Source organism: Orcinus orca, chromosome 19 (assembly GCF_937001465.1).
Source record: "Orcinus orca chromosome 19, mOrcOrc1.1, whole genome shotgun sequence".
NCBI lineage: Eukaryota > Metazoa > Chordata > Mammalia > Artiodactyla > Delphinidae > Orcinus > Orcinus orca.
The window spans coordinates 31,706,686-31,730,571 of record NC_064577.1 but is presented as its reverse complement, the minus strand read 5'-3'; the positions used below and the strand labels follow the sequence as shown (position 1 = coordinate 31,730,571).

Sequence of the window (23,886 nt, the reverse complement as noted above, 5' to 3'; positions counted from 1 at the left end):
CTACTTTAATATTTTGGTTTATTTCTTACTAGTCTTTCAAAATATGCATTTAAAAATGAGATTAGGATGACATTTATATATAGTCTCTGTCTTGTTTTCATTCAAAATTATATGGTGAGCGTCATTCCACATTTTAAAGCATCCACCAAAACCACAGTCTTTAGTGATTGCTGTCTAGTCTGTTGCATGGATGTCCCAAAAATTCGTAATTTGTTTCTTCCTTCCTTGCCTGTTGGCGGATTGGGTTGTTTCCAGTTTTTTTCCATGTTATAAATAATCCTGTGATTAACTTCCTTGTATATAAATCTTGGTCTGTGCCTGTGATTATTTCTGTGAGATCAATTCCTAGAAGCAGAATTTTGGGTTCAAAGAACACAAACATTTGTAAGGCTCCTGAAACATTTTGCTAAGGGGTCCCCAGGAAGTTTGTTCCCTCATTAACACGTGCCCATCAGCTGTTGCGGGTGCCAGCGCGCAAGCTCGCCAACACGGCTGTTATCCTCAGAAGCGATCTTCCCCAATTCAGTAGGTGGAAATGTTATCGCGCCTGGCTTTCATTTGCGTTTCCTTGGTTGTCGTGAGAGGCTGAATTACCCTTTGGTCGTCCTGCCTCCTGTTTGGTGATGCCTGGTGGAGCGCACACCTTCCTCCCAGCATGGTGAACACGTCTTGGGGTTTCCTGAGAGTGGGGACTATGTCTCCTTCATCTGGCCCTAAGTTCATGGAGAAGGATGGCTGGATGAAAGAGAGAGTCAGGTTGGGGCCACCCAGCCAGGAACCAGAAGGGTTTGGACTGCACACGTGCAGGTGTGGGTCAGAATGAGAGCAGGAGCCAGCCTGCCTGGAGTAAATGCTGGTCATCACCCCTTACCTGGGTGACCTTGGGCAAGTTACCTCAAGGAAACCCTGGGTCCCCCATCTGCACTGGGGCCAAGCGTCATGCTGGTGGGGGCACAGAGACACGTGGAGTGTTAAGCGGGTGCTAGGCACAGGGTTAGTTCTCATTTAACCTTAGATGATTTTCTTTTGAGTATTGTTATTCCAATTTCCTTCCTCTATATGAGGAATTCTTCCGTGAACCATGACAGAACTCACTTCCTCAATTCTGTTCTCTGTTTCGCCCAACAAATATTTATTAGGTGCCTACTCTGTGACGGAGAGCATTGCACCGGACAAGCAGATAGAGAAAAGACACGCTCTGTGACCTAAATTCCAGGCCAGCAGGGGATTCAGACAGGCAGTTGAAGAACATATTGGTTTAATTCCAAAGAAGAAAAGTGCCAAAACAGAGCACACTTTGCAAAAGAGGACATATTCGATTCCTATTTTATGTGGAAAGAAAATTAATCACACTAGTAATTAAATCCATACCAATGTAAACAGCGTGACACTCCCTTTCCCATTTCATATTAACAAAGGCCTAAAAAATGCGAACATGCAGTGTTGGCAAGGTTGTGGTGAAACAGGTACTTCTTTAAATTGTGCCATGAAATCGTGTCCTCTGTAGGTCAAAGACATAAATATGCTGAGAAGTGGCCGTCTTCATTTTCAAATGAACAAGAGAGCTGACAGCAGCGGAATCCTGCCCTTTCCTTGCCTACAGAAGCATGGCCCTTTATTTCCTGCCTCATGGGCCGCAGTTTCTGATGGGGACAGTCTCAGCTCAACAGATGAGTCAGCCTTTGGCCTGTTCACCCTCTTCCTTCTCACTGAACATTTCTTGGAGAAGACCCGTTGACTACGTTTCCACATTCCAGAGCATCTTTCTATCATGGTGGTTTCTGTGGGCTATTGATCCCATTGGCTTGTTTTCTGAGATCCACTTCATTTCATATGTTCCTAAAGGGAACTTCAGGACAAGCGAGGTCCTCCTCGCTCCCCTTCATCACCTCCCTATGCTGCTCCCGCGGAGGCAGTGGGCGTGTGCTGGTTGGTATAGGGCCTCATCTTCAGGTCCTAATCTGAGCTGTGATTTCGCCAGGCAGGTGAGGAGGCTGGCATCCAGCAGAGCCATGCTCTGAAGAGGGGAAAATGTGTAGTTCTACTGAGTGCTTGCTGCTGGAATACTGGGGTGGAGACAAGCCCCTTGGCTGGGCCAGTTCACCCACTGATCACGTCACCTGGTCCCTGATCCTTTTATCCAGTGTCTGGGAGGAGAAGAGTTGTGAATGGAAGGCAGTAGAGTTCTGGCCCTTCCCCGGCTCCACTCTCTCCAGCCACCTTGGACTTTATCCAGCGCCCCCAGACACCAAAGCGGCTGCAACAGCCGGGCAGTGCTTCGTGCTGGATGCGTATTTTCAGAAGCTGCGGGGGACGTCATGTGTATAAAATTAGCATTGCCTTGTTGGCCCCTTACAGACTAATTCAGAGTGAAATGTTTTAGCAATGGTGGGCTGATTCTATCAGGAGAACAAGAACTAATTAAATTCCCTCTGACCATCAAGCAGTAAATTATTTATATCCAGACAGATGCAATCTAATCTCCAGCATCCAGCTCAACCCAACACTCATCCTACATGATTTTTCAAGGGGAGAGGAAGAAAACAGAAAAGACTCAAGTACTCGAGAGAGGAGACAGACATTAGGGAGACCTGTGGAACTCTGGCCTGAGAGGTGCTTGGCCTCCTCTGCCGATGGGGAAACTGAGGACGCAGGTGAGGGCTCAGGGCTTCTCATCTTGGTTCCCAGGAGCCGTGGCCTCCATGCCGTTCCTTACACATGGAAATTAAAAAAAAAAAAAGGGAATTGACAAACTATTCTTTAACATGATCTCAACTGTTTGCGGGGAGAATTAATTTCACTAATGAATTTGCTAATGTGTGTCACAAAGACTTATTGATCTGCCCCTTGCTGGCCTTTGGTGGCCACTGAATGGCTGCCAGCTTGCATTCTGGGTAGAGTGATTAGCTTGGCTTCACGTGGTGGGATGTGCTGCCCACCGCGCGTCTCCTCTGTCCTCACTCATGATGGGAGCGTGTCTAGGAGACAACTTGGATTTCGTGGAACCAGTGCGTGGGAAACCCAGCGCCACCGCATCCCCATACCAGGAGACAACATCTTTGCACCAGTGCTGCTGGGTGCAGGTGGGGATGGGAGACTGGGCCCATCCTGGGCCTGAGTCCCCAAGCCTGTGCCCCTCCCTGGTGAGGAGATGGGGGCTGCCCCTGGGGTGCTGGTTGCTGGTCTGTGACGCCAGCCAGGATGTGGAGAAAACTCCTTTTGCAGTGCCTGAGTCAGTTGAGTTCAAGGTTATTTGCTTCCTGACCAGCTGGACTGTGCTGGCCCGTGCTGGACCCCAGGCTGTGCAGCGCTGAGCACTGTCACACACACACAGCACTTTTCAGCTTTGGTGGTGACCCTATTTGGGTGAAAAGGTGCTGATACAGTGGGCTCGTGGGCCTGGGGCCTCTGTAGCTGTCTCAGGACGCCTGGGTGGACCCTGTCTGTTTTCATGTGAATCAGCAGTGGCTGGCCCTGGTCTGCTCACCTTTGGGGTTGTCTGAGGCAGAGGAAAGCCTGGGGTTTTGGGAGACAAGGGGAAGGCTCATTCCTGGGAGCCAAGTGCCTGGCCAACTTGGCTTTGGTGAGGCCAGGCTCTCCTCCCAGCAGCTCCTTGGGTGACCCCACCACTGCCGCCCTGACACTTTTGGGCCCCTGAGCACGGTGGTGAACCCAAGGCCCAAGTAGGTACGTGGAAAATGACCAAAAGGCCCTTTTCAGAGTAGTCACCTTAGGGGGTTCTAAACTTAGGCCCCAAACCCCTAAAGCACTTTGAGACACCTCTTTGGGAATTATAGTCATGGTCCAAGGTATATTTAATTATGGGAACATGACCCTTTGAGGGTGGAGCTGATTTGGGGAACAGCCAAGAGCCACCTGGGTCTGTCTGGTGGGGGCCTTGGTGCATAAGAGTCGGTGTCGGTCCAAGTCTTAGCTTCACCTTGGTCAAATATGTAGCCTAGGGCCAGTTACTTAATCCCAACTAGCCTCAGTTTCTCCATCTGTGAAATGGGATCAGTCATCCTCCATTGTAGGGCAGTTGGGTGGAGAAAATGAGCTGATGCAGTAAAGCCCTCAGCATAGTTCTAAGCTCAGTAAAGACCCCACTGTAGTCACTAAGCTGGCAATGCCGTTGTGGATGGGAAAGGCGGGGAGGCGTCACAATTTAAGACAACTGAGCAGCTTTTGTGCCAGGAGTGGCTGGCCCCGGCGGGGCTGATGTTGCTGTGGGCAGAACTGGCTGGCATCTTAGATTTGGAGATTGGTGTTAAAGCATGAGCCACCATGTGTTATGGTCACTTGATGTCCCTGGACACAGCAGGGGCCAGGTGGGTGGTCAGTAGTCGCTCATTAGCTGCCTGCTGTCCCTTGTAAACACAGTGATGTGCTCACAGTATTCTGGCCATGTCCTGGGGCTACAGTGGGAAGAAAGTGGCTTTGCTCTCCAAGCGTTCCACCAGAGGAGAGGGAGGGTGCTTCAGTCTTTGCGGGGTGGAGAATAAAGCATGAATACTCCACATGTGTTCACTGCTCTGTAGTTTACAAAGTACCGCTATGTATATTATTTCATCTAATCCTCGCAAGAGCTGGGCAAGCCTTTCTCAGCCTCTTGGGTCTTCTTCAGCATCTCCCGTTCTTTGCTTAGGCTTAGAGACTCTCCAGTGATCCTTTCAGCCCAAGTCTCTTCTTCATTGGTCTCCTGGGGCTGGGATGGGGACTGATGGTGAGGGCACAGTCACCTGGAGCCTGATGTTCAAGGAATTGCTGAAGATGCAGCAGGGGGCCACTCCATCCATTCACTCATCACCTAACCATCCATTCATCTACCCTCCGTCCGTCCATCCATCCATCCGTCCATCCACCCACTATCTACCCCCCCATCCATATCTATCCCTCAATCATCTATCCATCCATTCATCCACCATCTACTCACCCACTCATCCACCATCCATATGTCATCCATCCATCCATCCATACTTCATCCACCATCCATCCATCCATCCATCCACCATTCACCATCTACCCACCCATGCACCCATCCCTTCATTCATCCATTCTACAAATAATTACTAGGCATCTAATACATGCTGGATAGTATCTTAAGTATCAGAGTATCAGCAGGGAAAAAAACAAAACACACAAAACTCCCTGTCCTCAAAGAGGTCACTTCCAGTAAGAACACAAACAATATGCTAGAGAGTAGAGGTCATCTGAGCTCCTGCCCATTTGAGACTTCGGGCAAACTGTTGGCTCCCAGGCCTGAGACCAGCCTTGCTGGTTCTCCTTGGGGTCTCATGGTAAGAGGCCCCAGCGTAGTCCAGCTGCTCTGCACAAGCCCCCTGCCCCCCGTAAATGCCTACTGAGTGGGGGCTGGTTGCATTTAAAGCTAATGCCCGTGTAGAGCCTGATTCAGCCTCTCAGGCTCAGTGGTCCTGCTCCATGATGCTGGCCCTCTGCACCCCTTCCCACCCGCTGTATCCCCCCAGCTCACCCTGCTCTCTGTCGGCCCTTTGCCACTGCCTTTCTGTGTGGCGCCCAGCCCCAGCCTATGCACCCCCTCTTGTACTGCCCTCTCCCCCCTGCTCCCAGCGGGCCCATGCAGCCTCCGCACAGGGGGCCTGTGGGAATATGTGGTTAACTGGATGACTAACCCAGTCCCCACAAGGCAGCGTGAAATGGCTGCTCCAGTAAATTTCCAAATGTGTCCGGAGCTGATGACTTCGTTTTCCTCCCAAGCAATGAACGGGCTGAGCAGGGAGGCCCGGCACTGTTCAATCGGCTGAATCAACCTTCTAGACACGTTCCCACTGCAGCATCTCAGCTCAGGTGCAAGCAGGCAGAGGGTTGGGGGGCAGGGCCTGATGAGATTCCTCTTAGGAAGAGTCTACCCCCCTGCAGCCCCGGTCCCCCACCCCGACCCTTCAACTGCTCCGTCCTGTGTCCACCCTCCCGACCTTCCAGAGTGTTCCCTCCTCCGGTCAACCCCAGGCAGCTGAGTGATGGGTCTTTTTTTTTTTTTTTTACGCGGGACCTCTCACTGTTGTGGCCTCTCCCGTTGCGGGGCACAGGCTCCGGACACGCAGGCTCAGCGGCCATGGCTCACGGGCCCACCCGCTCTGCGGCATGTGGGATCTTCCCAGACCGGGGCACGAACCCACATGCCCTGCATCGGCAGGCGGACTCCCAACCACTGCGCCACCAGGGAAGCCCTGAGTGATGGGTCTTTAATGGGTTCTTGTGCGCAGGCTGGTAGTCCTCTTCCCTGAATCTGATCATCTGCCTGCTTCTGTTACTAGGGCCCCTCTGGGTGTGCGTTGCCTCGGGGAATGTCCCTGAGCAGCACACTCTCCACCTCCTCCCCACAAGAGCTGAAAACACAAATCACACCCCCTTATTGCATTCGAGCTTCTCAAGTACAGGACCTCTGGTCATCTGATGTGGCACCGTCCCTCCTTCCCGGATTTCCTCTGCTCAGCAAATATCTGTTTCAGGCTGGGTTTTCTTCTTCTTCTCTCTTAGACGAGTGTTTACAATTTTCCCTCAAGCTGAATCTCAGTGTATTTGGGAACCGCTTACCTTCCCTCCTCCCTTCTCAGTGTATTTGGGAACCGCTTACCTTCCCTCCCGGTCATTTCTGCCACTTCCCCATCCCCCCCCCGACACAAACTGCAGCGCCCGCCTGCCCGTCTCCCTGACACATCTTGCTCCTGACCTGCCTGCTGTCTTCCAGATCATTAGCTTGGATATTAAACAAGATTGGGTCCTTGCAATGGCCCGGGGGAACTCCCCTGAGACGCCCCCTCCTGCCCCACATGCTGGCCTCTGCCTTGGTCTTTGTTTATGGTTTACAAACCTCCCTTTGGCCTTGTGACTATGTTTATACTGGAGCCAACCTCGTTCAGTTTCGCAAAGACAGTTTCTTCAGACTCCTTTGAAAATGCTTCACCGATGGCCACTCATCTGGGGGTGTGTGTGTGACAGTGTGCTGGCGGCCAGCAGCTGAGACTCATCCCAGTGGTGTCTCGGCTCCCATAGGCCCTCAGGTGCTGTCCCTTAAGGAATGTCAGGAGGCCATGTGTGGCCGGACTCCTGTCTTCTCGGTGTTTGGAGGGTGGTCCCATTCTGCATTCCATTAAGGGAGAGGAGAACAGACCACACAGTGGCTAAGAGCTTGGGCACCAGGGCCACACTGCCTGGGTTTGAACACCAGACCCATGGCTCACTCTCCGGTCCCAGTTTCCTAGGTGGGTTCTCCAAGGATGATGGAGACAGTCATGGAAAACCTCAGTTCTGGGCTTGGCGCAAAGTGAGCCCTCAATGCACAGCAGCCCCTGAGGACAGAAGGCCTTGGTTCCCTCCCCTTTACCATCCAGCTGCTCTGGTAGATTCTGTGCCTGCAGAAGGAAATGAATTTCCTAGGGAATTGCCACCTCAAGGCGTTTATTTATGTGCTACATGCTTTTCAAATATTTTCCTATTTTGCCTTTTGTCAGTAAATATTTTGCCAGTCTTTTCTTTCTAGTTCATTTTTTTTTCGTGCTTACAAAGATGTTAAATTAGCATGCGTTTTTTAAAGTAGCCATTAATTTCATATCATCCCTAATTTGTATACTTAATTTCCTCTTTCCACCCGCTCTGGATGTGTTTACAACTCCTACTTCTGTCACTCATTTTTGTTAAACTTATCTTGTGCTGCCCTTGCATTTTCCCTCAGCCCTTACGTTGGGCAGCCCATGCTGTGCTCTCTCCCACCAACTTCACGTCCACCCTGGTCTTGCCCCCCTGCCTGTGCCCTGAGAGCAGTGCTCTGTGATGCCAAGTGGGGTGGCTCCTCCCTCCTCCCTGCACCAAATGGAATTACTATCTGTTGTGCTTTGTGTGATGATGTCCCTCCTGTGTTCATCTCTTTGGGTTCTAAACTGGGGCCCCGCACAGGGTGAGTGCTCCGATGGTGTTTGGGGCAATGGCGGGGAGTAAGCATGGATCAGAACATCCGTACCAATCTCAGTCTGGACATAAACAGGTGTGAGACCTTGGACAAACCACTTGCCCTACTCTGGTCCTTGCTTTCCCCTTCTGTAAAACAGCGTGGTTGTGAATGGTCTTAAGAATCCTTTCCTGTTCTGAAATTTTATGATTTTCTATTCCTTCAACTCTGTGGGCATTTATTTTTCTTCCTAATGGGGCCTGTTTCTACTGTATGATGTTGGGTTTTGGTGGCATTGTGGTAACTGGAGGACTGGATGATACAATTGTTGTCACTTTCATCATCACCATCTCCACCACCATCTCCAGCATCACAATCATTATTACCACCACTAGCTCCTGAGTGCTTACCACAGGCCAGGCATTATGCTGGGTGTTTATTTCTATCATCCCATGTAATTTTTACAACAGTCCTGTGGGGGTATGGGTGTTTTTCTCCATTTTAGAGATGAAACCACTGAGGCACAGAAAAGTTCAATTATTTGCCTTGAGTCCCACAGCTACTAGTGGTAGATCTGGATTCATACCCAAACCTGTGCTCTAACAGGCTCATGGGCTCTCTCTGTTCCACACAGGCTGGTGTCCTTTGCTTTTTGTGATCAGCACTTAGGGGCACAGGCTTTGGGTTCATGAGTTCTGAATGATGTGACTTGGGGAAGTCCTTGACTGCTCCGAGCCCTGGTTTCCTCACTGTGAAAGGGGGAGAGCAAAACCCACCTCATGGAGTTGACTGAGGATGAGAGAAACTGATGTCCGTTGGGCATCTAGCACTGTGCCTGGCATAGAATAAATGCTCAAACGCGGGTTTTACAATTATCATCATAAAAATTTTTACCACTTCATGATGTTTTCCACATTTACTGATGACCTTTGATGTGTCAGACACTTGTGTTAAGTGCTAGATGTCCAGAGCTGCAGAGGAGTCTGACTCTGAGGAACCCAGTCCAATGGGGCAGACACACTGTCAACAAATACATCACAAGAGGGTCAGGCTCCCAGAGGGGTGTATGAAGCACCTACAATAAAGGACCAGCTGTGCCTGGCAGTGGTGAGGGTGAGGGGGGTAGAGAAAATTCACAGCCTTAAAAACTCAGTAAATTAGAGAGAATTAGAAATAAATGAATTAAGTATATGACTCGGAAAATGGACAAAAGAATGATAAACTGAAGGAAAGCAGAAAGAAGGCATTAGTGATGTTAATGGATAATGAATAGGAGTCACAAAATGGAAAATGGGCCTGATAAATAAAAAGCTGGTTTTTAAAGCAGTGAATAGCTGAACTACTAGCTAGCGCAGGCACGGTTAAGGGGAAGAAGGCATAAGAAATACAACATAAGAAATAAGAGAGAAATATAATTTACCCAAACTGACCAATTGCATGGAAGATAGAAAGTTTTTAAGCTACTCCCACACAAAGGAGGAAGTCTGGACGGTTCCATGGGGGAATTTAAACCAAACCTTTAAAGAGCAGGTACTTCCAATGCTTATCAAACTGTACAACAGCAAACAAAAAGAAGAAAAACATCCACATAATTTTCTTTTTATTTATTTATTTGGTTGCACCGGGTCTTAGTTGCAGCAGGCGGGCTCCTTAGTTGCGGCATGTGAACTCTTAGTTGCAGCATGCATGTGGGATCTAGTTCCCTGACCAGGGATTGAACCTGGGCACCCTGCATTGGAAGCATGGAGTCTTATCCACTGTGCCACCAGGGAAGTCCCCACATAATTTTCTTAAATAGAGGATAACAATGTATCTTAATCCGACAAAGACTGTACAAAAATAAAACTATAGGCCATTCTTACTTATGAATATTGATGCAAAATTTTAAATATTAGAAAGTAGGATTCAAGCATTACGTTAACAAGCATTACGTTAAAATAATAATACCCTATGTCCATTTGGAGTTTATTCCAGGAGTGCAAGAATGGTTCGATATTAAGAAATCTATTTATATAATCCATTATATTAATCAATATAAAAAGAATTATCACATGATTATCTTTTTTGATACTGAAAAGACATTTGAGAAAAGTCAATATCCATTCTTGATAAACACTCAATAAAAATAGGTATTGATAGATACTTCCTTAACATGACCATATGTAGTCATGTCCAAAATCCATTCTTTTTCTTAATGTGGAAACACTAACATAAGAACAAAGCAAGGATGCCTGTTATCACTAACTACTATTTCATATGGTAGCAGAAGCATCAGCCAATGCAATCAGACAAGAGAAATAAATGAGAAGAGTGAATATTAGAAAGTAGGGAATAAAAATATTACTCTTTTGTAGATGATACAATTGTATACTAGGAAAATCTTAGAGAATCAATGAAAAACTACTACAGTCAACAACAAGATAATCATCATTAGCATCATCTAAGGGCTTATTAGAATTACAGATGTCTGAGTCCCACCCTAGACCTGCTGAATTTCAGCATCTGCGTTTTAACAAGATTTTGGGTGCTTCGTATGGACATTAAACTTCCCATCTTATTCAGCAGAAATCTAAGGCTGGAGGAAAACGGAGCTGCCCTGCTCATGTTGGTATCAGTTTCTCAAAAAGTCACCCTTCCCAACTGCCCTCAGGTAGTGCATATTCCAAACAGCCACTCAGGGAGGATCAGCATATACAAAGGTGTGTTGGAAAACTCTAGAACAGTGCTGTCCAATATGGTAGCCACGAGCTGCATGTGACTATTTAAATAAAACTAAGTATTCAGTTGCTCAGCTGCGCTAGCCACATTTCAAGTACTCAGTAGCCATATGTGGCCAGCAGCTACCATATTGGAGGGCACAGGTGTAGAATATTCTCATCATCCCAGAAAGTTCTAACGGGCAGCACTGATCTGGACTATATCAGGTGCTAGATTTTGAGAACTTTCGAATTGCGAAGTCATGTTCTCAATGCTCTGGATTCTGAGCTCCATTTGCTTCCTTTTATGTCAACAGAGCATTATCCACCTATCCATCTGTGGGTCTGGTCCATCCATCCATCCATCCATCCATCCATCCATCCATCCATCCGTCCATCCATCCACTTAAATCATTCAGTCATTCCACAGATGGTATTGGCATATAGTGCTATTTCAATAAGTATGAAGTCCTCAGCCCAAAGCTGGGTGCTGGACACGTATGTGCCATGCTTCCCTGCCATGAGCATGTGGACTTGCATTTGGAACTTTCTCCCCCGATCTCTGGGACCCTATTTTACTCTATTAGTTTAGCTTTACTTGCATCGTATCCACTCAGTTCCATCAATCCTCCCTTCCCCACTGGTTCATGAGCTGGCTCCTATGGAAGAGATCTGGCTCCATGAAGTCACCCCTTTTATGAGAGTTTGTCCTACTGTTCAAGCATTCATGGGGATGCTTCTGGGTGTGGGGGGTGCCTTCTGACCCTCTTGTTTTCCTGGTTCCAGACCCCTTCATTCCAAGCACCCTGTGCCTGACCTCTCATACACATGGGGTATTTAGCTTCCTAAGCCTAACTAGGCCCTGGCTGGGGGGAGGCCTGTCTCTGACCTGTTGTTCTGGTGTAGACTTTTCCTAGTGTAGACCCCAGAAGAGAGAAAGAAGAAGGATTTGAGGAAGGGATACACGAGTGCTCTCAGTGGGTGCCCAGCAGGGACAGTCCATGTGCCTTCGTTGTGCCCTTGGAGGCTGCTTTCCCACAGTTTTGGGTTTTTTTGGTGTGTGTTCTTCCCAGAACACTGGGACTTTTTAGGTAAACTGCTTCATCTGTCATGTCTCTGAGCCTGGAAAATTCTTACTTTTTATGATGATTCAACTCTTCTTATTTTAAAGTTAGCTCTGCCAGGCAGAGGCTTGTGCCCACAGCTGTGGGGACTTCTCAGCTGTGATATTGGGCCACATGGTGAAGGAATATTCATGTTGTCCCCTCTCCCTTCCTCTCCCTCCTGAGGGACAGGGATGTGGAATGTGAGCAGGAATCTGCTTTCTGTTTCCTTTCTCTGTCTCATCCTCCCCTGGGGGCTCCTGTCCCTCAGCAGCACAGGAAAGCCTCAGGCCTGCTCTGCCGAGCCCCCCTCATCTCCCTGGGGTGTCCTCCAAAGCCTCCTTCTGGGCTGGAGGCAGGAGTCACTGCCCCGTCTCAACACAGACACAAACCATTGCCCTGATCTCCTTAAAGAGTCTTCTGGTTACTCTAACACTGGTGTCAGATAGATCATTCTCGAGTCTTCACAGAAACCTGAGCTCTGCCTGCCTCAGAGCTGCAGTTGCCTGTAACTTCTGTTGAGCTGCATCCCTGCCTGTCTCCAGTGGAAAAGGGGGAAACTATCTGCTCATTCCCAGGGCTGTCTGGGGCTCCCCCTGCCCTGGAGGAGTGGGTGACAGCCAGCTCGACAGCTGTGCTTCTTCATCTCAGGCTCCCACCTGGAGGCTGAGCCCCGTCTACCTCCATGTCGTTCCACAGCCTCCCTTAGGACTTTTAAAATAAGACAAGCTCCTGCGTGGCAGAGCCCAGAGATCCTGGTGAAAACCCGAGGCTTTGTTTTTTCTTGCTCACCAGCAGCCTTTCCTTAGCCTTCGTGGAAAGCAGGCAAAGGCTGGCTGGGTTAAAATTGGCGTCAGTTCTGATCTGGGGACAAGGGACCTCGGGCAGTGCATCTCCCCATCCTGAGCCTCAGTTTTTCCATCTGCAAAACAGCGATAATAATCGTACCACCTCACGGCTTGGAGGAAAGAAAGAAACGAGATCATGCAAACAGAGTGCTCCTACAGTCAACCACATCGGTTCCTGCAATAATGATTGTCCCCAGTGGGCTAATGAGGGCTCTTGCTAGTTCACAGGGTTTTTATGAGGATAAAATGAAATGCAACAAGGAAGCATTTCTATATTCATTTCACAAATATTTATTGAGCACCTACTGCGTGCCACGCCCTGACATAGGCACTGGGACTGAAGAGATGCCCAAAGATGTATAAAAGCTGCAGATGTGAACAGGCTATATTCTCAGGTTTAGAGAAGTCCTGTGGAGGAACAATGCCATGCCAAAGAAGCTGCGTGTCCCCTACTTCACAGAGGAGAATGGAGGCCCAGGGAGCTGAAGCCTGGAGATGGGGGGCAGATCCAAGCAGACCCCTTCTCCAGGAGCTGGTGCTGTTTAACAAGCACGTTTCTGTTGGATTGGTCTGTACCACCATCCCAGGTACACCTGTGGCTCTGGGGGTGGTGACAGAGCCATGTCACAGGGCTGTGCTGGCCCTTCAGAGAGGGAAGGGAACCGCTGCCTCCCCCCACCCCTGGCAAGATGCCTGCTTGGACTTTTGAGCTCCGAGAATCTCAAATGCAAGCTGGTCCTTGTTTTCTGGGAGAGTGTGGGAGAGAGAGAGGGGAGCAGTGGGTGAGGGTGGGGGCTAAGTGTGTCTCTGGGAGTGGGCATCCTCAGACCCAGGACCCAGCACTATGGCTGCATCTAGGACGGCCTCTGGAACGACACCTGCTCTGAGCCAGGCTGGATCTTCTGGGGTCGATTCCTGGGGCCCGCCCAGAGCTGGGAGCACCCTGTGCACCCGTTCCTTTACGGCAGGGGCGGCCCACTCTGCCATGCGGGTAGTGGCCGCCAGCCCTGTGCGGCACTCTGCCTGGGAATTTGAGTTTTCCCCAAGGAATCTCCTGACCAGCTCCAGGCCGTTCAGACCACGGTGAGTGAGGAGGGAAGCTGGTTTTCCTCCAGGGTTGTGGGGAGGCAGCCACCCCATGGCAAAGCCTCCCTGAATGAATTATCGGCCAAGCGGAGTGTGGGAAAAGATCAGGGTCCTTCGCCACAGGTCAGGGGACGTGGGGTGCTTGGAATCTGCACACATGAGCGTGTTTGGGTGCAGCCGGACACTCACGCCTGTTCTGGGGGAGCACCGTGGTGGAGCACCCCCACCCCCCACTATTCCCTGAACCTCCCTGGAGCCTCCTGTGCCATCTCTCCTTTGCCTTTCTCTGTTGGCCTCACGTGTGCTGTCGGTGCTGGACAAGCAGCTGCTCGACTGGAATAAAAAGGCGTCTGTCTCTTTTTCACTGAGCGGAGGCTCTCTGAAAATGCAGCATGCGCATTTCCTGCCTGTGCTCCAGATTTGTTTTGGCAAGTGGACCCCCATTCTGAGGAGAGAGTGGGTGAGAGAGCTTGTCTGGGGACTTGCTCCTGCGGTCCCATGCCTGGTTGTCCCCTGCCCTCCTCCTGCAGGCAGCAGATTTTTAATAGAAAAGGGAAAACAAGTGATGTGGGCCTTCCAGATTCTGTGACCTCCGAGCCACTGGGCAGCGGGAATGCTCCTTTTCCTGTTCTGTCATCATTCTGTGCTGTTCTCCATCGTGGCAATGGTTTGCCTGTGAGGGTCTCCCTGGTGGGAGGGCAGTGCCCAACATCCAGCTTCCATTTTCAGCTCTGAGCGGGATGCCTGCCACGTACTGAACCTTAACTATGAGGACAGGATGGCTGGGAGCGCCAGCAGGGAAGTAAGGGATGCCCGGCTCTTCGTGCACCTACTCGGACAAGCCATCAGTCATCCCTCTTTAGAAAGCTTGCTCTTTGGGTGCTGGGTATCGAGGGCTTGGAGCAGAGATTGGATGAGCTCAGGTTGCAGACAGGACCACACTGGCAGTTGTGAGACCTTGGTGACAACATTTCACCTGATGGAGCCTGTTTGTCCAGCCTTGTGGCTGAGAGGGGGAGACTCTGTGAAAGACCCAGTAGGTCCTCCATAAACATGCCTTTCCAGGGCTGAATCCCTCTGTTTTGACAGGAAATAAGCCTGGGGTTTGGGCTTTTCCCTGCCATACTTAGAATTGTCCATGAAGGATTCACACACTCATGGCTCAGCAGTGGCGACAGGTGGGAATTTAGACCCGGGGAGATGAGAGCCTCCTGAGATCCAGACAGCAGCCGTGACCTTCCTGGACCCACCTGTAGCCTCTTGAAGACTATTTGCTTTAAATATGTTGTTATGCACATCTGTAAATTGTATCCCACACATTTGGGATTTATCTAGGTTGTAACATGATGGTTTTTGCATGTAGTATACACTCATGTGCACGCACACACACACACACACACACACAGAGTTAACTATATAGGAATAATCAAAGGGGAGCCTTCCATGCCCACTAAGACCCTCCAAAGACAGTGCAGTAAGCCGAGTGAGTGAGAGGGGGAGTGAGTGTGCGCCCAGACGCTGAGCCAGACGGACTCTTCGCTGCATCTGGGTGTGGGCATCCAGACCAGGGCAGTGAGGACACAGAGAAGCTGAGAACACACAGAAAAGGGAACCACAGTCTCAACTGTGAGGCGGAATTGGATAACGGGAAGTGGATTAGACAGAGTCTCCTGGGGAAGAATTACGGATTTCCCTCTTGCTTTCATGGAAGCATTTGGAAGGGAAGGCAGCCATTTAGCGCTTGGCTGGCTGGAAGGACACAGGAACCCTGGCTCCCTCACTGCCTTGAGGTTGAGGTAGGAGTGGGGAGACGTGTGTCTCCCATGATGTCTCCCATCATGTCAGGGTTCCAACGATGTAGATCTTGGCCTCTTGATCCAAAACCAAACACGGCCCCTCCTCTGTTCCATTAGATGTGCTCCTTTGTAAGGAGGGGAGTGAGGACGAGGGCAGGGGAAACTGGGGCCCCAGATGCCACTTCCTGGTACTGAATTCTAATACCCTCCCCCCACACAAATGCTGTAGGAGCGCTGGGAGCCTGTGCTCGCACCTCTGTGGAGTTCTCTCCTTTCTTTTTTAAAAATAAGAAATATCAAAGATGATTTCAGCAATGGAGATGAAAAGACAGAGCAGCCCTCGTCTGCTCCCTCCATGCGTTCCGCCGCCCCCCCGCCCCCCCCCCCTCAGGATTCGTTACTGTTTTTCTAGAACAAGAAGGAAAGAGTTTTATTTGTAGGAGAGTTTTTCTTGCCCTTAATGATGTGGTGGGCGACAGTGGTAGCATGTTTTTATTTTATGTTATTTTTTATCCCCTGCTGCTTTGGGGGAGGGTGACAGTGTTTGAGTTTGGGGTGCGGTGTGTGGGGGACGGTGTTCCCTTGGAGAGGAGCGAGCGGTGCGAGCAGATGTTCCACCCCCGTGTCTAGAAGGTGGGGGGACTGGGAGGACGGCGCTGCTCGTGTGTGGGGAAGGACCCAAGTTATGTAAGAGCATCGAGGGGGTGGCTTGGGGACGCAGACAGAGCCTGAGGATGCAGGCAGACACCCTTACAGGGGCCGTCAGGGAAGGCGGCCGGGCGCTATCTGCTGGGGGCCTGGCGGCCGTATCGTGGCAGGCGCGGTGCCCGCGGGTGGTTCTCAGGGTGTCAGGTCGGCAGGGCAGGCGGGAGGCCTGGAAGGTGGAGGAGCTCCGGTAGGAGGAGCAAACTTCTTGAAGCCTGGGGAGGACTCGTTCTCTCTTTGCTCTTTCCCTCCCCTCTCTCCTCTTCGTTCCTGCTCCCCTTTCTCCAAATCAGTTCCCCAGCAACCGAGGAGACAGACCTCTTCATTTCCCGCGTTTCCTCGAGGTCTCCTTCCCCCAGCACCAGTCATCACCACGTGACAACAGAGCAGCACACGTCCTGAGCTTTACAGCATCCCAGGGGCCGACGCTGGTGCTTTTTCCTGGTACAGGTAGGGCCCCGCCTGACCCACAAGGAGGGACAAAAACCTGAGCAGGTGATGTTGAAACAGCGAGTGACTGGGGTTGGGTCCAGGCACCACCGCCAACCGGCCACTGATGCAGTATCCTCAAACCTGCTTGTGGGGCCGCTGTGAGGATGACAGCCAGGCCGCTGTGGACCTGACCCCAACCTCAGCAGGCAGGAAGGAGCCCGTCAATGCCGAGGGCGGGGGTCTGGGTGGGTGTTTGGGTACATCTGTCCCATAGTGTCTTCAGCAAGCTTCTTGGCGCTCCAGCTACCCCTGTGCCCCTTTCTGTGGACACTGGCTGTGTCTTTGCTGGTCAGTCAGTCGCTCTGCATTTTCACTGGGTGGGAGCCGGGAATCACACCGTGCTGTGGAATTCCAGCTCTGTCTGCACTAATGAGCTGATGGGCTTGGTACCTAAGGCCACGAGGCCGAGGCCAGTGCGAGCTCGGCATGCTTAATCTTCACAGCTTGTTTTATCTTCGTTGGTTGGTATTTATCTATCTGCTTGTTTGTTTATGTTTTTCCCTTGGAGGCCCTGGGAAAGGAGGGAACATGCAGAGGCAGGAGGGTCTTGGTTTCGCGCCATGTTGAGCTGCCCCTTTTGGCCGAAGGCTGCCCAAAGTGCAAAGTAGGGGAATCCTGTGCCTGTTTGGTTCTAAGTGGTTTCTCTTTGTCAGGACGGGATATTCTGCCCTTAGAGGTTGATAAACATTGATGTTTCAGCTCCCTGATGGTTGTTGACTCACTGTGTGATTCTGCAGCAACCCCATCACAGCCTCTGCTATCGATGGGATGTCGCAGTGATGACAGGACTTGCCTCTCAGAGCTATGCAGAGGATGTAGCAGTACGTCCCCTGCAGAGTTCTTCGTTCTTGACACAGAAGATGCCCGAGGAGTCATGGGGGTGGTGATTTTTCATTATGGTCTCATTGCGGTTTTGGAAAGTCACTAATCATGAAGGTTGTAAACATGCCTTTCTGAGCAATGGGCATATTTCCCTGCACCGGTCGGCAGCCACATGCAGCTTAATGGTTGACTTTTAGGCTTGGGGTTGTTTGTAAGTGAGACGATTGTGACACGAAGGAGTTCTGTGCTGGCGTCGCCTGAGAGGGAAGCCACTAGCCCGTGGCCTGTCCGGGTGGAGATGGGCTGTGGGTGTAGAATGCACACCGGATTTCAAAGACGCAGCGTGCTGAGAAAGCATGTGAATCATCTCGTTAGTAATTTCTTATGTGGATCACATATTGACATGATAATATTTTGGATATATTGGGTTACATAAAATATATTATTAAAATTAATTTCACCCACTTAAAACATTTTTTTAATGTGGCTGCTAGAACGTGTAATGACCCTTGTGGCTGGCATGATATTTCTGTGGGGCAGGCTGATGTAAGACCCCACCCCCCCGCCCACACCCCACCCACACGGATGAGCTGGATCCCTCCTGATCTCTCAGAGCCTTTATATCCTTATCTGTGAAGAGGGAGATTCCGCCAGAAGGTGCCCCAGGACTGACATTCCAGGAGTCGATGACCTTTTCCTTCCCCTGTTGACAGCACCAGGGAGCCCCTTAGCGAGGCTGAAAAGGGGACCTCAGGAAGTCTAAAGCGCTGCCTTTGAGAGAGGTCCCAGAGCTGTGTAACTCCGAGTTCTTCCCAGCTACGCACCACTGGGGTTTTCGGGAGACACCCTCCAGCTTTGTAAATATGCATTAAAAAAATAAAAAGAAATCCATTATTTTGTCAACCTTCACAACAACCGAGCTTCCACAGCGCCTCTCACACGGAGGTTCCAGAGCATAGCACGGTAAACAGTGCACCGGAAAAAAAACAAAACTGCACGCTTGGAGAGTTCGAAGGCAGCAGAGAACTTGTTTTCGCTTCTGGCAAAAGAAATGCTAAGGTGAAGGCTGGGCAACCGGTATGTGGGGACCCTGGAGGAGACCCCGTGGGCATGGAGGTGCCACATCTGCCCCCCAAGCTGGGGCCACGCTAACATCAGGTAACTGATATGGAAGCAAAAGAACTGAGAGGAATTTCTGGAAAGGAGGGAAGAAAGGTTAGTGATGAGAACCAGAAGGGCTAAGATAACCCGGAGTTTTACTGCAGAAGCTACTGCAGCGAGGTGGTCTCTGGAAGCCGGGACAGACTCTGAAGAACTGACCTCTGGGCCTGGGGCTCTGGGGGCAGATGTTCTGCACCAGTGTGCAGAGCTGCAGCGCTCCTTGTCTCGGGGAAAACCCATGTTCCCTCTGCCCATCCTGGCCTTGGTCACCCAGGGCACCAAGAAGAGAGATGCTGCCCAGAGGGCTACACAGACCCGGCACCTCTGGCGTTGTGCACGCAGCGCGGGAGGCATGTCAGACGTCCCTCTTATTTTTATTTTCCATTTTTGACATTGTCGTTCGGTTCCTCCTCCACGCTCCCCATTAAGCTGTTAAATCACTCCATTTATTTAGTGCGAGTGTTTCTGAGAGCTCATTTTTATCTTGGTGAAAACCAGGCTTGCTCATGGGCATATAATGAAATTGCATAAATATACCCTTAGCTTGGAATCTAATTTATTTTTCCTGTTCATTATGGGGTAGAAGGCCATTATGAAATGTATAACTTTTTTTTTCCAGTGCTGGAATTGAAAGGCTGGGGCTTGGGCTCTTTTTATTCTGATGATTTCGTCCTGATTCAATTTAAAGCTGGTTAGAGCTCAAATACTGGAGCGTAATTGACAAAGATCAGTGTGGATTGTAATGCTAATGTCGCGTCTGCGGCTTCCTCAGCTCGACACGATGGACAGCGGGTTAAGCAGCGATTCCATCAGGATACCTGGGCCTGCAGAGCCTCCTGGGGCTCAAGGAGAGGGCCGAGGACTTTCCTGTGGCTAGCGGTCACATTCTCTGCTTTGGGCAAGGGTGGGCTAGTGGCATACTCTGGAACAGGAGGGCTGGGGACACGTCTGACCTTAAACCCAGAAGGCTTAGAAATCCCTTCAAGAACATCTGCCCAGCCTCCGCTTGTACACGTGAGGAGTTTGAGCAGCCTGCAAGCTGGCCAAGGTTGCCCCGGCTCCAGACTCCCCGTCCTCAGCCCTGGGTCTCCTCGCCCTGACAGCAAGTGAATAATGTGGAATGAGATGCAAATATAGCCTTTGGAAGCATCGGCTTAGTCCACTGTGTATGAGGTTCATGCATTGTGTGTTCAGTGCTGGGAGAGGGGGGACAGAAGGCGGACCTGGCAGATAGAGCAGGTTCCAAGATGCCCACCATGGCTAAGAAGTTGGGGGGCATGACCCAGCAAAGCAACTGGCTGGAAGCTGAATGCCACACACCTTGAAGAGAGGCACCATCCTCCCTCCAGGGCATGCCTGTTCCTCTGTTAATTGGCTTCCCCCAGTTTGCTGACTGTTTTCTGTGTGCCCAGCACTGCTGGGCTTGGACACAGAATGGGAAAGGCACAGATGCTGCTCTAGGAGACTTGACGTGACATCCTGACTCTCAAGTAAGAGCCGTGACGAACATCAGTGCGTGCAAGTCAGAGGATGCTCTTTTGGAGGGTGACGAGTGATGATCAAAACATGTGAGTGTGTGTGCATGTGCGTGTGATCACTGGGAGAAAAAAATATCGTCATGGCTATGACAGGTTTTTACAGGGAGCTAGAAGAAATGGATTTAAATTAGAGTTGCAGAGGTCTTCCTTTTCCCTCCCCCTGTAACTAGGGTTGCTAGATAAAACCCGGGATGCCCAGTTAAATTTGAATTTCAGATGAAAAATGAAGAATTTTTTTGTGCAAGTATGTGCCAGATATTGCATGGGACATACTTATATTTTTTTTTAAAAAAATGTTGTTTATCTGAAATTCAAACTTATCCAAAGATCCAGTGTTTTTATTTGCTAAATCTGGCAATCCCACCTATAACAGCAGGGGAGGTAGAAAGGCTTCATTTCGAAATCATTTCCATAGTCATTAAAAAAATGCAGTCACATGAGTTATAAAAGTCATTATTTATTTATTGTATTAGGTCTTCCAAGACAGAAGTGTCTAAAGTGAGGCGATTAGTCTCCTTTGTTCCTCCCCAGCTCCAGCTCTCCGGGGTGACTTCTGACTTCTGCTAACAGTTGGAAGTGTCCCCTCCCCAAATCTCCCCTTTGCTCATACTGACCCACCCATGTGCATATGCTATGTATTTTCCCAGTACTTTCTGCTTTTTTGGAGAAAATCCCCAAAGTAGAATTATTGGGGCCAAGGGCATGTATATGTTAAATTTTAATAACTACAGCTGGATTGCTTTACAAAGTTGAAAGTATTTACAGATCTCTCCACACCATGTGAGAATCCTTTATCTTACATCCATACCAGTATCAGTTATTATTATTTCTTAAAGTACTTGCCAGTCTAAGGTACAAAATATCATTTTAACTTACATTTCCTCAACTTTAGGAAGGTTCATTATCTTTTTCTGTGTTTATTGTTCATTTGCATTTGACTTCTGTGAACTATCTGTTCATGTGCTTTGTCTGTGTTTCCATGGAGTCTTTTTTCTTTATTCATTCCAGGGTGCTCTTTACATATGGGCCACTCTCAGACTTTGACTATTACATGCAGTCTTGGAGTTGCTTCTGGACCAGCTGTGTTAAACCATCACCTGATCTCGAAGCCTTAGACCTGAGCTTCTCATGGTGGTGGCCTTCTGGGTCTAATGACAATGGTAGACCTCCAGCCCCACATGGGTGCCTAAGGTCTTCTGATCTTTTTGTCTGAAACTCCTGGGTTTAAAGGAATCGTGTGTGGCTCGCGAGCCTCAGTTAGTGCTTCACTGCCCTGGTACTGCCCCAAAGACAGCCGGAAGCCCTGGATGGCTTTCAAAACCCCACCCCCCCTTTATTATCCTGCCTTCTCTGCACGCACAGGAAGCTCTGCTCCAGTGGAGGGAACTGAGCGTTGGCAGGCAGCACTGAGGGTGTCCTGCTCTGATCCTGGGCATCTCCTCAACAGCCACATTCAGCATGTAATTCCACAGGGAGGCATCTCAGGGGCTGCAAGGTGGAAGGGGGAAAGATGGGAAGTCTCCAGTTCCCCCAGTCCACTTCAGCCATTAACTCATTCACTAATTCATTCATTCATTCATTCATTCATTCAACAAGACTTTGTCAAGCTCCAGGTAAACACACAGGACCTGACCCTGCTGTCAGCCTCTGGGAGAGAAGTCATCACACGATCACACAGATTTTATCAACAGACTGGCTGGGACCAGCTCTTCTTCCATCTGTCTCCCACACTGGGGGCCCGATAGCCCGACCTCGGGTGAGGGGCTGTCCCCATCCCCATCCCACACCCTCAGCCGGGATCCAGAGTCCCTGAACCTTGTCTCTCCAGCACTCTCAGCCTTATGCCCACAGCACCCTGTGCATGTTTGGGGAGAAGCATCTCCTCGGGGCATTTGTGGTCGGTTCTGTGTCTTGCTTTAGGAGAGTCAGTGGCCAACGGGGCTGGCTCAGCTGGGGTGTGCATGGATGCACACCCATGACAGGTGGGCCCTTGAAGCTACCAGGAGACTTGGAGAGGCAGGGTGGGTGGGGATGGGCCTGCTGCCGTGCTCCACTTATTCAAAGGTCTGTCGTGGTGGAGGAGGAAGTAGGTTTGTCCCTTTGTGTTCAAAGGTAGAAAAAGGATGTGTGGGTGTAAGCTCTAGGGAGACAGAATTTGGTTCTGTCTGAGAGATGCGAGCATCAGCAGGACTCAGGAGGCCGTGAGGACTCCGCCCTGGGGCACTGGAGCGGAGGCCGGCTGGCCTGTGGGTGATGGAGGGGTGTGGGGAGACAACCCTGGCACTGCTGTAAGTGCCTGTCCACCCTTCACCTGCCAGGAGAGACCTACTCTGTGCACTGCTTTGTGTCCCCATACGTCCAAGTCCTAATTCCGGGGGCCTGTGAATGAGATCTTATTTGGAAAATAGGTCTTTGTAGATTTAATCATGTTAAGATGAGGTCATACTGGGGTAGGGTGGGCCCTAAATCCAGAGACTGGCGTCCTTATAAGAAGAGGAGAGGACATACGACGATAGACAGCCACGTAAGGGCGGAGGCAGGGATTGGAGTAATGCAGCATAAGCCATTCCAGAGCGCATAGCGCTGCCGACACCTTAGTTTCGGGCTTTTGGCCTCCAGAGCTGTTCAAGAATAAAATTGGTGTTGTTTTAAGCCGCTTAGTTTGTTACGGCGGCCCTAGGAGACAAAGACATCTGCCAAGCAGGTCAATGTCCCACCTTCTGGGTCCCTTAGGGGATGGAGAAGACAACAGGGGACTCTCTGTGCAAAGTGCTAGGCCGGGTGCGGCCCCAGGAGCCCACGGCTGGCTCCTCTTAGAGTCTTTGGTGCCTCATTCAGCAGGAAGAAGCCAATGGCTGGCAGCCCGAGAGTCAAGGGAAGCCTGGCTTGTCCATCTGTCCATCAGCACAATGGCACACCTTTGACAGAACTGATGTGGCCACAAGCACATGCTTATTGAGCTACACTTAAGCAGGGCCCCTCGGCTGGCAAATTTCCAGGATGTGGTGGTGCATTTTACTGGAACGCACATGTATGTTACTGGTGTTGCCAGGACTATGTGGCACAAGACAAGGATGTGAGTTGGGTGGTGATTAGTATAATGGGGATTCTGGGGTCAAACTGTCAGGCCAAGGGGATGGTAACTTTTCCTCCCTGTCCCCCTGTGGGGTCTCTGAATTCTAGCCATGCATGGAAGTGGGAAGGGTGAGGAGAGAAAGTCTCTCGGTGCGTAGGAAGCTGTGGAGGGAGGCACTGTGCAGACGGACCTGCAGCGGCTACTACTCACAGGCAGAGGGGGCTGGGCTCTTTGAGTGGTCTGCACGGAGGGAACCAGCCCCTTCCCCAGAGGCTGGCTTGTGATTGGGGGCTCAACTGCTCCCAGTAGAAGAGGGGCCCCTCCTACTGCCTGGCGGACTCACTGTCCGTGTGGACTCTTCCAACTCTGCTCAGCCAGTGGCCCCACAAATGCAAATCCTGCAGGCCTCCCAGGGCCCTGGCACAGGCCCTCCCTGTGTTGGAATGGTCATCCCCACCCAGGCGACTTTGTCCTTGGGAGTTGGCCATCCTGTCTTGCCCTGTGCCCCCCCAGAATGTGGCCTGGCCAGGCCCTCTGGCCATGCAGCTGACCTGTGAGCCCAGGAACCCCAGAGGGGCAGCTGGGCCATTTTCTACCCTCTGGATCACCTGTGGACCCAAACGTTGGGGTGAGTGC

General features: G+C 50.5%; 1 protein-coding gene across 10 annotated transcripts in view; it reads left to right on the top strand.

Annotated features, from left to right (window-relative positions):
• RBFOX3 (RNA binding fox-1 homolog 3) overlaps nt 1–23,886 on the top strand; it is a 452,038-nt gene that overhangs the window by 38,029 nt on the left and 390,123 nt on the right. The window contains exon 1 of one of the 10 annotated variants that reach the window (XM_033438663.2): nt 16,192–16,611. The exons of 8 other annotated variants lie outside the window; for them this stretch is intronic. The gene's annotated coding sequence lies outside the window, so the exon portion shown is untranslated. Of the gene's footprint in view, nt 1–16,191; nt 16,612–18,486; nt 18,634–23,886 lie in introns of those variants that run through there. One more of the 10 variants, XM_049701579.1, reaches the window with a different exon arrangement.